Consider the following 16,195-nt stretch of genomic DNA (forward strand, 5'->3'; position numbering starts at 1 on the left):
ATTTGTTTCCTGGTTAACCCTAGGCTGACTTCCATTCCTACCACTTGACTAAAGTTACTTTTGCTAAGGTTTCCAGTAACCACTGTGTTGCTCAATCCAATGGATAATGTCAGTCCTCACCTTTCTTGAATATGTCTGAGCTTTCAGCATAAGTTACCTCTTTCTCGGAGAACTTTTTGAACTTGGTTGTTGTTATAGGCTAAATGTTTGCATTCCCTACCAAATTCATAAGTTGAAGCCCTAACTGCATGTGATGTACTTAAGATGGGGTCTTTGGGAAGTAATTAGGGTTAGATGAGATGACGGGGATAGGGTTCTTATGATGAAATTCATGTCCTTATAGGAAGAGACATCAGAGAGTTCTCCCTCTTCCCATGAGCATTAAGGCTCTACACATGAACTTTTTCTCACTCTATTCTTTTTAAAGATTTCTATGGATTAACACACACAAATATGATTTATTGCTTATATAGCTATTTGCTATGAATCAAATGGCTCCAGAGTTCAAGGCTCCCTCTACACCATCTGTCTGCTATGTTTAGGGTGTGGTCTCTAAGATCACTTCCCCATCCTCTTCCCTCAGTAAAAGGCTAGGCTTTCTATTATTTCCCTCTATAACATCCACTGCTATTGTCAATTGCCATTCATATTTCATCTGTCACTGGACTGTGAGCTCCATATGGACAGAAAATATGTCTCTAGTATGTCACCAGTATGTAACACAGTGTCTGACACCTAAGAGTAGTGGTATAGTGGAACCTACTTGTGCTGGTTCATGAAAATGATTGTTAAATTACCAAGGAGCTTGCAAGCCCATTGTTAAATAGTCATTATTAAAAATGAAGTAAATTATATTTGAAGCAAAGGTAATAAATACTGAAAAATTATCATTTCCTAGTTATTTTACTACATTTTATTATCTATGTTCTTGAGGTAATGTATGCCTATCGTATCTGAGGGGGAAATACTATATAATGGTATGTCACTAAGTAAGTATCTCATCCCAGCTCTGTGTTTGATGACTTCATGTTCATAGCTTGAAATTGATCACTGTAACAGTATTTATACCATAGAAATGGGCAAAGCTACAAATCAGGGCTCCCTTCCACCTGCACCCTGCCAGTTATTAAACATTTACTAGCACATCAACACTTAATAGGCATTCTATAACTACATGCTGAATGAGTAAAAAATCCACTATTATTATAGACCTGTGGATTATCCTCTGGCTTAATATAGCTTTATCAATCATCCAAGTAGTTCAAGTCAGAAATCTTTAATGCATTCAGAGTTTAGACAGAATTGTCATTTTAGCCTGAATCACAAAAGGAATTCCTTGGTTTTCTATTTATGGTTCGTGTATACCAGGCTTGGTTCTAATATTTAAAGGCCATGATGTCAGTATTTTGCAAGCATCCTGCCCTATAACAGCTTTCTTTAGTTATGTTTCCCAGCCTAACAGAAGTCAATAAAACTGATCAGGAAATAAGTACAGTCTGATTGTTTAGTGTTCAACAGGATCTACAAGAACTTGTCAGTTAGACAAGCAATTTGGAGTAGACCAAAGCACTCTTTGACACCCTCATTAATTCTGAATATTTTTTGATCTTTTGAGGGACCCTGAGGGTAGTGGAGTCAGAGCTATCATCATGGAAAAACCTTTCAGCTCTCTGGTCTCCTTTGAAACCAATACCATTTTGTACACGCAATAGCAAAGTGCCTCTCTTGTGGCTTTTGCTATAATCAACTTTAAATTAGCATTATTTCACACTGCTAATTTTTTTTAAGATTTTATTTATTTATTTGACAGACAGAGATCACAAGTAGGCAGAGAGAGAGAGGGGAGGAAGCAGGCTCTCTGCTGAACAGAGAGCCTGAAGTGAGGCTCCATCCCAGGACCCTGGGATCATGACCAGAGCTGAAGGCAGAGGCTTTAACCCCCGAGCCACCCAGGTGCCCCTTAAATTAGCATTATTTATGTGTTGCTTTGTTTCACCCTTGATAGTATCCTCCTCAAGTGAAGATACCAGGTATTTTACAACTTCACTGTCCCAGAAAGTTCAGATGGTGTTTTGCACAGACTGAGTGCCCAACTGATGTTTGTACATGTCTCGCCTTTATGACCCAGCTTCAAAGTACTTCTGAATCTGGAAAACTATGAAAGCTTGTACTTTTCTTGATTATTGAACTGATTATTAATAAAGAACGTTTAAGAATGCTAAATAAGAGTAAATATCAAGCAAACGCATTTTCAAAATCTTACATTAAAAATGGCTAAAATACATTGAACTTAAAAAATGTTCCAATAAATAGTTTTGTGTCAAAATTAATTGTGTAATGGGATCTGGTGGTGGCTCCATGGCTATTTTCTCTTTGCCATGAAAGCAAAATAATGCTTGGTATTTGCGATCAAGTTTTTACTGACCTGTTGCTACTTTAGTGCGGTTCCCAGCTGGAACACAGAAAACAAAATCAATCAGTAACAATGCAGGGATTCAGGAAACCTGGACCTGGCTTTTGCTCAAAGCCAAGATGCTTCTTTTTCACGATTCCCTCACATTTTCAGCATTAAAAACAACGGTCCCTGCCAAGCATAGCCACTGCCACAGAGTCAATTAGCAAACTGTCATTTCCACTGTGAGATTATGCAGGGCTTTGAAAAAATCAGTTTACCTTCATGGGATCTTCATAAACCCTCTAGAATACCGTCTTTGTGATTCAGAATATGGATGACGCTCTGTCTGGTACACTTGTCGGACAGCAGCACGTTAGCAGAGGGACAAGGCAGAGACCAAGCCGGTCCGGTGTGGCCTTGGCATTGCTGCTCAGCGGCCCCAGCGTCAGCTTGGGCGCCGCTGCCTGGGCTAAGCCTGGTCCTGCCGGGTTTAGTCATCTGCTCTGATCATTCGACAGACTTCACGCACTGTGGCCCAGAGCAGGTCAAGGGATGTCATTTCCAGGGAAGACTCTGACAACGTTGGGGTCAGGGTCAGGCCAAGGCAAGGCTGAGCAAGCTCTCAGCGCTGCAGTGCGTCTGCTCCCCACAGGCTCCCCCCAGGGCCTTCCGTCTCTGGCGGCTCTATGTCGGGGCGCTGGCCTCAAGGTTCTGGGGCAAAATAATGCTGTCCTTTCTAGTCTCCCTGGCTAACAACGAGTGAGACAGGCTTCCTGTAAAAATTAAATTAACTTAGGTTCTGGCGTGAAAGGACTGGAGGCAAACAAGAACAGAGAAATTGTGAACTGGGGAGTGATCTCGTGGAAAACATCTCAGACTTTGACCCTCCAGAGAAGAGTAGCTTGAGAAAAATACTCTTAAAACCAACTTTACAAATGAGGGGTTACTTTTTTGATATGAGAGTTATGAACAAACTGTAAGTAAATAGCAGTTAGGGACATGTAAAGTCTAGATTACGTGTAAGAATACAATATAGAGAATAGACTCTAAAAGATAGTTATGCAATGAGGGAACCTGGGGGGCTCAGAGGGTTAAGCCTCCGACTCTTGGTTTTGGCTCAACTCAGGTTGTGATCTCGGGAATGGAGCCCCACCTGGGGCTCTTTGCTCAGTGGGGAGTCTTCTGGAGATTCTCTCTCTCCCCTTCCACGTGCCTCTCTCTTACCTCTCTAAAATAAGTAAAAAACTTTTTTTAAAAAGGTAAAAACAAAAAATTGTCATGCAATGAAATAATTTTTTGGTAACTGTTTTGTCATTTTGTTTTTTTTTAATTAAAGATAAGGATAAATAAAAAGCTTAATAATGTGGAAGTACTTTTATAATAAAATAGTTCAAGATTTTACAGGAGTAGGAAGAGAACTTGCTTCTCTAGCTAAATGGGAAATTTTTTTGCTCTTCTGTAACTTAGGGATATGCTGATAAATAAACACCTATCTCATGAGGCATATTTGGCACAAATATGTGAAATAAGTGGTTTTTGGTGTACTTAGGGAGCAGAGATTTAATTATACCTAGTGTTTCTGTGGTAAGTCTGCACTCATTCCTACTACTATAGTTTCCTATATGATAATCTATTGCATTTTTTAATTTCCCAAAGTTCATCTTATTGGTACATTTTGGGATAGAGGAGTATTTTCATTTTACATGAGATTGCTAATACAAAAGGGAATAACATTTTCCTTAAGTCATAGGAACAGTTGTCCTTAGAGGGAGTAAACTCTTGCTCTCTTTCCCACCTCTCCCCTGACCCTTTCCCTCTTGCTCTCTTTCCCACCCTCCCACCTCTCCCCTGACCACCCCCCACCCATTAGATGGGAAGAAACTCCATCCTCTCTATGAACAGTGGGAAGGGAATGGAATATTCTAATATTAATGGCCTATTATGCACCAGGCTATATTCATAATCAACAGTCCACGTAACATTGCTTTTGACCATATAACATTTCACTTAAGCCACATAGTAATTCTCCATAACAGACTATTATTTTCTCTATTTTGCAGAGGAGGGCATTGAGGATCAGAGAGTCTACTAGATAATGACAAAGTTCACACAATGAGATGTGAACAAGTCTGCCTGTCTGCAAGTTCCCTACTCTTTCTTCTGCATACACATTATGTTGCACACAAGAAGATTGTTCCCAGTATAAACCACAAAAGGATATCCATCCATCCATCCCTGGAAGAATACTTCTGCTGACCTGCTAAGAACTACAAATAAGAATGCTTTTCTGTTAAAGGAAACCCATCAGCAGCCTTGGGGAAAAGAGAAATTGGTGGAGAGCTGTCCCTCAGGGGCAGTGTTCCCTCCCTGTTGACATAAACAAGGCTCAGGCACCATCTTCCCTTCAAGTGGCATGAAGTGACAAGTCCCAGTGCATGTGTGCAAGGAGTTTTGGTGGTGTTAGGGCATTTACAGCCAAGGATGACAGCCTTATAGTTACCTTATGTGGACTTCACTATTTCTCTTATAACCAGGGGCCTCTTGGCTTGTTGACTCTCAGTTACTATAAGACCATCTGTCCAGCTGATAAGCAATCTCACCTTCTAGCATTAGACAAACTCCATTCTCACTTCCAGTCTATCACGACAACTGGGAGCAGGCCCGAGTCAGAGAGCATGAATATGTGAAAGGAAAGCATATGACCATTGATTCCAGCAAATACCATCTTTAAGAAACAAAGACTGTGTTTTGTATTCTTTTATGAGATGGCCATTCAGGTGTGGCTATAACAGGAGACAGAGCGGAGGCTCAGGAAAAAACCAAAATGTATTTTACTCACAGGTCCTGGAGGTAGGAGGCATGGCACACTACACAGGGCCTCCTAGAAGAACCCCAGGGTGATCAGGAGGCAGAAGACAAGAACAAGGGGAGAGCTAAGACCATGACCCATACTGGAGTTTTCTTGGGAAAGGCAAGGAGAGCAAGGTGAGCAGTTTGGAGTTGGCTGGTTTGAATAATTTGAGTAGCCTTTGGATTATTGGCGTGATCTCTACTTGCCTGGTAACTGGCCCTGGGATGATTAAAGCAGAGGAATAGTGCCTCCATGGCTTCTAAAGGTATCCTACCTAGGCAGCTAGCCCTGGCCATCCATATTCCAAGTGTGATTGAATTGTGTTAACTCGGGCAAGTCAGTCACCTCCCTGACCTTCAGTTTCCTCATTTTTCAATAGAACTTGAACTAGATGATAAAGTCCTTCTTAGGTATAAGCTACTACAATCCTTACATACAAATAAAGTTGACATTGGTGGAACTTCTGGGTTTCCTCAAAGGGAGGGGCTCTGGGAGTACAAATTTTGACTTAACCTAGAAGTGCAAATATTTTTCCAGGTTTGCCTCTCTACCCAAAAGATCCTTGAGGTTTATGGTGAGTTAACACCAAGCTAGAGAGGTAAGCTATAAATTATTTGGTTGGGCAAAATCAACCCTAGATCAGTTATTTCAATACTTGCTCAATTTTAGTGTTTGAAAAACATCAACACCTCCATTATGTTGTTAGTATTGATGGAAAAAAGCTACAGTGGACCCTCTTCTAAAAAGAAAAGGCTTGGGAGGTTAGAAAATCCTCAGTGAGCCATCACATACAGGGCATTTTAATAAAGAGAGTAGAACAAGGCCTTTGAAAGGGAAGTGTTGATTGCGAAGTATGTATAGAGGAATTTAAAAAATAAAGCAGGCCCTATGTGGCTAAATGATTAGTGATGTTATTTGAGAACTAGAAACATAAAGACTGGCATGGAGAACTTTATTCATGTTAATCTATTCATCAGTCAGCTGTATTTAGAAGTCGTCTCAAATACATTTTGGATGGGCTGTGAGAAATTTACACAGAAAAAGTGCTACTGTGACTTTGCCAATAAATTGTGTATTTCACCATGTGCTAATGATTTTTTTTCCAAAAGAGAATACGTTGTGACCTCAATAAACTTTTATATGTCAAAATAATGAAACAGAACCTTATTTTCTGGTGCCAACTTTCTATAAAATCACTCTTTAAAAAATATTAATCTCACTGCAGCATGTAGAATTTTACACACAGCTTCAGAATGGGTCTGGCACTACATATCTTTATAAAGTGAAAAGACTGGAATAGAGTCAAGATTCAAATGCCAAAGTTTGTATCTGTAACTTTGACTTCTTATTGTTTTCAAAAAAAAATGTCTACAGCATATGCTTACATGGGATCACATAACACAGTCACATCTTAGATAACCTCAGTAAGCTGATGTTGCTCCTTCGTTACATTTTCCACAGTGGACATTTTTACAGGCCTGTGATGCAGAGGAAGCAAATAAGCATATGTTTCCTTTTGTTCAGCCCAAGTTGTCACAGCCCTAAAAATAACACAAGTTAATAGCATTGTGTTTAAAAAAATCTAAATGTCAACCTCAGGCTAGTTAATTTGTCTTCAGTATAGTGTCCTGGTTAAGAGCTAAGAGCTAAGGCGGCTTCAGTTCAAGTCCCAGCTCTTCCTATTACTAGCTGTGTGACCCTGTACACATTATTTAACCTTCCGTGCCTAGGGTTTTTTTCATGTCTACAACAGGGCTAACTATAACACCTATAGCATAGGATCTTACGAGTTAGTATTTGTGAAGTGTCTTAGTGCTTGGCACAGAAAAAATCTTATTAGCTCTTCATGGTGTTTTTAGTCATCCTTAAATGGACACAGAATGCTGGAGAGAAAAAGAAAAACTACATTTTGTAGGGAAGAACAATCAAAGGACAACTTGGCAAAACAGAAAAATGATAGTTACATTGAATGATAAGGCAAATAATTTAAAAGCTTCCTCATCAGGATTTTTCTAAACATAATTTTAGGTCCAGAATATTTTATTACAAGTCAAGAGTGACATCAGTGGGAATGATGGAGTAAGGACTTCCAACGGGCTGCTCCATCATAAAAGCAAATGAAGCATTGACATGAATTGTCCAAATCAACTTCTTCAGATTTGTAGAAATTAATCAATGATGTACAATAATCCAAAGAGGGTTGATTTTTTATTTTATTTTTAATTAATTAATTTATTTTTTTTTTTTTTAGGGTTGATTTTTTTAAAGAATCTGAATCTGGGTTAAAACAGCAGATTTTGTGGTGTTTGAATTTGCCCTGTTCCCATCATGCTCTTCTTAACTCTGTGATAGCCTTGAAAACCAGCAGCAGTCTCACAACCATGGCTGCTGTGAAAAACAATAGCCTAGAAGACTTGGAGATTCCCAAAGCATCAGTCTCAGAGAACTGTCACTATTTGACCTGTCTGATATTTCCCTGGAAACCTGGAAGTTCTGTCCCAAGAATAAAAGGAAAGTATGAGGATGATGTCTCATCAAATAGAGAATGCTAGTAAGGAGAAAGAAATAAAAAAAACAAATCAAATAGAAATTGTGGAGTTAAAAAAAATAATTCAAATGAAAATTCAACATAGGGGTTTAAAAGCTGATTTGCCCTGGAAGAAGAAAGAATCAATGAATTTAAAGGTAGGGCAATTGAGATTATCAAGTCTGAGGAACAAAAAGAAGAAAGATGAAGAAAAATAAGAAAAATAAACAGAGCCTGGGGCACCTGGGTGGCTCAGTGGGTTAAAGCCTCTGCCTTCGGCTCAGGTCATGATCCCAGCATCCTGGGAACCAGCCCCACATCAGGCTCTCTGCTCTGCAGAGAGCCTGCTTACTCCTCTCTCTGCCTGCCTCCCTGCCTGCTTGTGATCTCTCTCTCTGTCAAATAAATAAATAAAATCTTTAAAAAAAAAAATAAATAAACAGAGCCTATAGTGACTCATAGAAAAACCAACCTATGAAACAATTGGAGCATACCAAACATATAATTGGAGTGCCAGAAAGAAAGAGGAGAGAAAAAGGTACAGAAAGAATATTTGAAGAAATGATGGCTAAAAGCTCCCCAAATGTGATGACAGCTATTAATCTACATATCCAAGAAGCTCAGCAAATTCCAGGTATGATAAACTCAAAGAGATTCTCCTATAGGCACCGCATAATCAAGTGGTCAAAAGACAAAGACAATAACAGAATAAATGCATTTTTTGTATGTGACTCTTATTTTTCTCCTACCTAAAAGACCACTGCAAAAAGCAATAATTAAAAATCTATGTTGATGGGCATAGACTGTATAAGATATTATTTGTATAAATATAATAGCAGTAGAGAAGGGACAGGCAATGGTGTTATTTAGAAGTGAAGTTTTGAAAGTTATTAACAATCTGAACTAGATTGTAATGAGATGTTAGTCACTTAGGAAACTACTAAGAAAATACCTCAAACTTCAAAAATGAAATAATATATAAGAAAATAACTCAAAAGCAAAATAATGACAGGAGAATAAAAATGGTAAACTAAAAAAAAAATCCCTTTAAGTCAAAGAAGTTAGTAAAAAGCAATAGAAGAACAAAAACTACATAAGACATATGTGGAAAACAAACTACAAATGGCAGATGTAAATCTTACCTTATCAATAATTACATTAAATGCGAATTAGCATTTCAATCAAAAGGCAGAGATTGGCAGAATAATTAAAAAATATGACCTAGGGGCGCCTGGATAGCTCAGATGGTTGGGCGTCTGCCTTCAGCTCTGGTTGTGATCTCCAGGTCCTGGGATTGAGCCCCATGTCTGACTCCCAGCTCGCTGGAGTGTCTGGTTCTTCCTTTCCCTCTGCCTCTCCCCCTGCTTGTGCTCTGTCTCCCTCTCTCTCAAATGAATGAATAAAATCTTAAAAAAAAAATGACCCAATTATATACTGTCCACAAGAGATTTGCCTTAAGTTCAAAGACACAAATGGGTTGAAAATAAAAGGATAAAACATATGCCATACAAATAATAACTGAAAGAAAGCTTCAGTGGCTATACTAATAGACATAAAATAGACTTTAAGACAAAAATTATTGTTAGAAAGGGGCACCTGGGTGGCTCATTTGGTTAAGCATCTACCTTCGGCCCAGGTCATGATCCCAGGGTCCCGGGATAGAGCTCTGCATCAGGCTCCCTGCTCAGTGAGGAGCCTGCTTCTCCCTTTCCCTTTCTTCCTGCTCGTGTTCTCCCTCATTCTCAGTTTGTCAAATAAATAAATAATAAAATCTTTTTAAAAATATTGTTAGAGAAAGAAGGACATTGTATAATGATAAAGAGGACAATCCATCAAGAAGATAAATAATTGTAGACCTGTATGCATGAAACAACAGAAGTCCAAAATTCATAAAGCAAATTCTAACAGTTTAAGGGAGAAATGGACAATGCAGCTGTAGAAGTTAAGAGAATTCAAACCCCACTTTCAATAATAGATACAACAACTAGACATAAGATTGACCAAAAAATAAGAGCCTTGAACAACACTATAAATTAACTAGACATAACAGGCATCTATAACATATCCTAACCAATAGCAGTGGAATACACATTATTCTCAAGTATCCATGGCATTTTTCAGGATAGACCACATGTCAGGCTATAAAACAAGTCTCAAAAAATCTGAAAGGACTGAAATTACACCAAGGATGTTCTCTGAACACAGGGAATGGAATCAGAAATCAGTAACAGAAGAAAATTTGAAAAATCACAAATAGTGGAAATTAAATTAAACACCCCTAAATAACCAAAGAGTGAAAAAGAAATCATATGAGAATATAAAAAATACTTTAATAAGGAAAAATGTAAATACAACATACCAAGACTTATGAGCAGCCACTAAAATAGAGCTTAGAGGGAAAGTATAGCTATAAATTCCTATATTAAAAAATAAGAAAGATTTCAATTTGTAACCTATTCTTCCACCTTAAGAAGCTAAAAAAGAAGAACAAACTGTACTCAAACCAAGCAAAAAGAAAATAATAATAAAGATTAGACAGGAATAAACAAAATAAAGAATAGAAAAGTAACCAAAAATTAATAAAGCCCAAAGTTGGTCCTTTGAAAAATATCAATAAAGTTGATTAAGCTTTAGCCAGATTGACCAAGAAAAAAGAAAAGATTCAAATTACTAAAATCAGAAATGAAAGAGAAAATATTACTACCCACCTTGCAAAAAAGAAAAGAATTATAAGTGGATACTATAAATCATCACATGTCAACAAATTGATAATATAGATGAAATGGACAAATTTCTAGAAAAAAACATACATTGTTGAAACTGGCTCAAAAAGAATTAGAAAATAACCAAGGCAAGTGATTGAATTAGTAGTCATAAAACTTCCCACAAAAAGAATGGCTGCACTGATGAATTCAACCAAACATTTATGGAAGAATTAACATTAACCCTCCACAAACACTTCCAAAAAACTTAAGAGGCAGGAACACCTCCCAACACATTGTATGAGGCCACTATTACCTCAAAGCCAAAATAAGACAAAGATATCATACACAAAAAATGTTAAAAGCTAAAAACAAATATTCCTCATGAATTCCGATTTCTCTTGAAAGTAGAACATTCCTATGAAACTGGTAAATAAGCAATTACCATTAGTTTCTATAGAAAAATTTTTGAGCATTCCTACATCCCCAAAATAACCTTTCTTAGGCTTTTCTGATACCTTTGGACATAACTTGCTAACAGATGCACAAAATAAATCAAGGTGAAGCACAGATGCTCACAGACCACTTCAAAGCTAAAGCAGCTGGATTCCCAGACGCTGAGTGTAGTTCCTGAGGAAGAAGCTTGGTGGCGCCATTCTCTCTGCTTGGGGTGAGCACTGCCTATATAACCGGTCCCTGTGAAACAAATGCTGAACACAATTTTCGCTGTTTTTTAAAATAGGTACTAATGTAGGTCTTTCAAAAAAGCAAAGTGGCTTAACACAAACTTTCAAAAAGCAAAGGATATTTGTATAAAATACAAAATTCTTCAACAAAGTACTACCAAGCCAAACCCAACATCGTATGTAAAGGATTATACACCTATGACCATGTGGTATTAACCTCAGGAAGAGGTTATTTAACATTTGAAAATCGCTTGATACAATACACCATCTTAATAAAATAAAGCACAAAACCCACATGGTCATTTCAATAATTGCAGAACAAGCATCTACAAATTCCATTACCCTTTCAAGATAAATACTCTCACAGATGAGACATGGAAGAGAATTTCTTCATTCTGATAAGGAGCTTCTATCAACAACTCACACTAACATCATACTTAATGGTGATAGACCAGCTTTCCTTTTAATATCAGGAACAAAGCTAGGATATTCACTTTTGCAACTTCCATTTGATATTAAACTGGAGATTTTATTTTATTTTATTTTATTTCATTTTTTTAAGTAGGCTTCGCACCCAATGTGGGTGTGAATTCATGAATTCATGACCTTGAGGTTAAGAGTCACATGCTCTACAGACTAAGCCTGGTGCTTCATATACTGGAGATTTTAGCCAGGGCATTTAAGCAGGAAAAAGAAATAAAAGATATGAAGACTGGAAAGGAAGAAATAAAACTATTTTCTATTGACTTGTATATAGAAAATTCTAAGGAACATACACATACTCACATGAACACATATTTGAGTTAATAAATGAGATCAATAAGTTTGTAAGATACAAAATCAATATGTAAAAAATACTACCTTTCAATACACTAACAATGAAAAATCTAAAAATGAAATTAAGAAAACAGTTCCATTTACAACAGCATAAAATATAATAAAATACCTAGAAATAAACTTAAAGTGTGAGATGTGTACACAAAAAACTATAAAGCATTGCTTAAAAAATTAAAGAAGAGCTAAGTAAATGGAAAAACATCCTGTATTTATGGATCAGAAGACTTATTATTGTTAAGATAAAAATACTCGCCAAATTAATTGATTCAACTCAATCCCTTTCAAAATCCCAGCTGACTTCATGCAGAAAATGACAAGTTGATCCTAAAATCAAAAGAGAAATGCGAGAGACTCAGAATAGCCAAAGCAATTGTGAAAACAAGGAAGAAAGTTGGAAGAAACACCTTTCTAGAGAATCATAATCAATGCAGAATAGTACTGAGATAAGAATGGAATACAGATGAACAGAATTGAGAATAGAATTGAGAGTCTATAGCACATTCATTGTAAATTGATTTTCGATATGGATGACAAGACAAGCCAATGGTGAAAGATGGTCTTTTTAACAAATAGTGCTGAGACAAATGGTGCTTTTCCACATGTAAAAGAAAGAAGGTGGATTCCTACCTCACACCACACACAAATAGACCTCATATGTAAGAGCTAAAAATAGACCTCATCTTAAGGGCTAAAACTATAAAACTCTTAAAATACAGAAGTGAAATATTTCTGAAATTGTATAGTTTTTTAGACACCAAGAGCACAGGCAATAAAAAAAAGGAGATAATCTGGACCTTATCAAAATTTAAAAAAATTTTTGTGCAGTTCTTGATACCATCCAGATCATAAAATGACAAGCCATGGAATGAGAAAAAATATTTGCAAATCACATATCTGATAACAAACTTGTATCCAAAGTATATAAAGAATTCCTATGGCTCAACAATAAAAAAGAAAAAGTATCCAATTAAAATATAGGTAAAGGATTTGAATAGACATTTCTCCAAAAATACACACAAATGGCCAATCAGCACATAAAAAGATGCTCAACATCTTTAGTAATCAGGGTAATTCAGATCAAAATCACAGATGTGGTATCACTTCCCACAGATTAAGATGGCTGTAATCCAATAGACAGCAGCAAGTATTAAATAGGGTATGGAGAAACCAGAACCCTCATATAGTTCAGGTGGATTGTAAAATAGAGCAGCATCTTTGGAAAAAAACTGGCAGTTTCTCAAAAGTTAAATAGTATTATACAGTTCAACAGTTCCACTCCCAGATCTATAGCCAAGAGGAGAAACAAAACGAAACAAAACGTATGTCCACAAAAAGATTTATACAAGAATCTTCATGGCAGCACTACCCCAAATACCAAGATGGTGGAAACAAACTTAATGTCCCTCTTCAGTTAATGGGTGTGTGTATTCACACAATGGAATATTATTCAGCCACGACAGAGTATTAATACATGCTACTACACGAAAGAACTTTAAAAATATTATACTAAGTGAAATAAGGCAGTCATAAAAGGCCACATATTGTATGATTCCATTTGTATGACATGTGCAGAATAGCAGATCATAGGAACATAGAAACACAAAGATGATTGGTAGTTGCCTGCTGTCAGAGGCTTTACATTGCCTAACAAATATTAAGTGCTCATTGAATGTTACTTGTTGTTATCATTAGTTGCACTAAATTTAGTCTATCATTATATCATTAAGAAAAGAAATGTAGGGGCACCTGGGTGGCTCAGTCAGTTAAGTGTATGTCTTCAGCTCAGGTCATGATCCCAGGCTCCCAGGATCGAACCCTGCATTGGGCTCCCTGCTCAGTGAGAAGCTTGCTTCTCCCTCTGCTCGGTTCGTGTTTCCTCTCTTGATGTGTCTCTCTCTGTCAAATAAATAAATAAATAAATAAATAAATAAATAAATCTTAAAAGAAAAAAAAAAAAGAAAGAAATGCAAAGGGGGAAAAACACTAAATATTCTGTGGGGGCAATAATTCATAGAGTATTTTACTGACACTTCGTGTGGGTTTCTGGAAGAGGGAGCAGTCTCTGTGCCAAGTTAGAAGAGAAAGAAAACACAAGGTGCCATATGGGTTCTACTTGTAAAATGCTGGCCCCTCCTCATATTACTGAGGTGAATAAAAGTCATCCCTAAACAAACACATTTCTGATGCTCCCTCCCTGGTAAATGCCACACGGATCTGCATGTGTGAGAAGCAGCATGGTTACGAAGCAATGCCTTCTTTTTGGAAAATCTGCCATGGTAACTTCCAGTCAGGGGTTCATGGTGAAGACCTGATGGTAATTTATATCTCTTTCCGGGGCATCCATAATGGCCTGGCCCCTCAGTGAACTCTGTTTTCAGCTGTCCTGAAGGGTGACGGCGTGTCTCTTTGAGCTATATCCACAGGGCCATTCTTCATAGGGTACACAGTCTGTGTTTTAAAGCAGAGCAGCTCAAACACATCCTCTACATTTGGAGCAAGTGTCTCCACCTATTTTCAGGAGACACAGAAAGTTCAATCGAAAGACTTCTTTGTCTTTTTTATTCTCTCTGTATTCACTTTGTATGCGCTCTGGTAAACAATAGGGAAACTGCTATGGAAGAAACTTCCATGTATGTCCGGGGCTCTCGGAGTCCACGTGAGGGTACTCAGAGAGTCAGCCCTCCTACATTAGGGAAAGACCTGAACAACCAGGCTGAGCAGATGGGTTTTGTTGTTGAACAAAGGAAGCAGAAGAAGAAAACATTGGCAGAAGAAGAATAGAAACTAGGTCAAACAGAAAGAATTTCTTGAATGGCCCAGGAAGAAAGAGTCTGGATGGGAACGCAGGAAAATTTAGACTGGCCTGAGTCCGCCTAAGAAGACTTCTCCTCTCATCTTCGTGTAATTGCTCTCCATGTGTGGACAAAGTCACGGACACAGAGAAACCACTTTTCTGCATCCAAAGCGCCTCCCTGGAATGTTTGTGGCCATTGATGTTATTCCTGAGAAGGTCAAGGAAGTTATGGGTGAAATCACTTTCTTCCAAAATCGACTCCCTCAAAAAGGAAATACCAAAGCCTTTACTATGGCAGAGAAAGTGGTATTTCATAACCGAGTCTATTTGTGGGTGTTTCTCTACCACTGTGATTATTAATATGTCTGTTTCCTCTAAGGCTTAAAATTAGAACACCAGGCCCGAGTTTGTTTACAGTTCAGCATGTGCGGGGCCTGAACCACACAGCACGACCAACAGGAAGCGCGTGTGGAGGGCATCACCACTCTCCACACCAAAAGCATCACCCCTGGTGAGTTTAGACAGGAAAACACAGAAAAATGAGCACACCGTAAACGTTGCCAGTGATTCAGAAACCCAGCTATCTGGAAGCGATAAAAAAAAAAAAAAAAAACTACGATTGATAAAAGCTTCCCTTGTTAAATTTAGGCCACACATACTCTAAATAAAATATACCACTTAGGAAATGATTTGTGTTGATAAAACTTGATGGAGTTGTTTTTCCAAATGTCTTCTCCCTGCTGGGAATTTCACACTTTGGCAGGCTCTCCTCGGGCCTCCCCAGTTGCCAGTCTCCTTCCATGACCTGACCTGGTGTTGTTTATACGGCTGTTTACACATTTCTTAACAACCTTTGCAAAGGGCCTTTAATGACTTTCACTCCTGGCCGTGCTTAGCTTGAATCAGAACTCCAAAGGCTGCCAGTGTTGCTCTGTTTATCTGTGTGGTGCCCTGCCCCAACGTCCCCCCGCCTCTCCGAGGGGCCTGGAAAGCATGTTGCGGGTTAGAGATTTCTAGATGATTTGTAAAACTTGGGCTGTACTTGTTAGAAATGAATTATGATGAGGCCATTCAAATACTGAAATTAGGGCCTGTCATCATGTTTCAAGGGGCCTAGCCTGGAAAACTAAACATTAATATTTTGAGTTTTTGAGTCTGTTGGAAGAAGTAGAATGACAAGGTCTGAGCTCCAGTACCCATCAGTTGTATGATGGAGGGCAAGTCTACCATCTTTCCTGGGCCTTGGTTTCCTCATCTGCTGAGTGATGGGAGTGAAGTAGAATCACCTCTGATGTCCAGCCATGTTGGACAGGCTGAGCTCAGGGATTGTTATTTAACCCCAGACAGGCAGCTCATATTTGGCAAAAGATTAGGAAGGATGAAAAGCTCCCCCTGCAGATGTC

Source organism: Lutra lutra, chromosome 6 (assembly GCF_902655055.1).
Source record: "Lutra lutra chromosome 6, mLutLut1.2, whole genome shotgun sequence".
In the NCBI taxonomy this organism is placed as follows: Eukaryota; Metazoa; Chordata; class Mammalia; order Carnivora; family Mustelidae; genus Lutra; species Lutra lutra.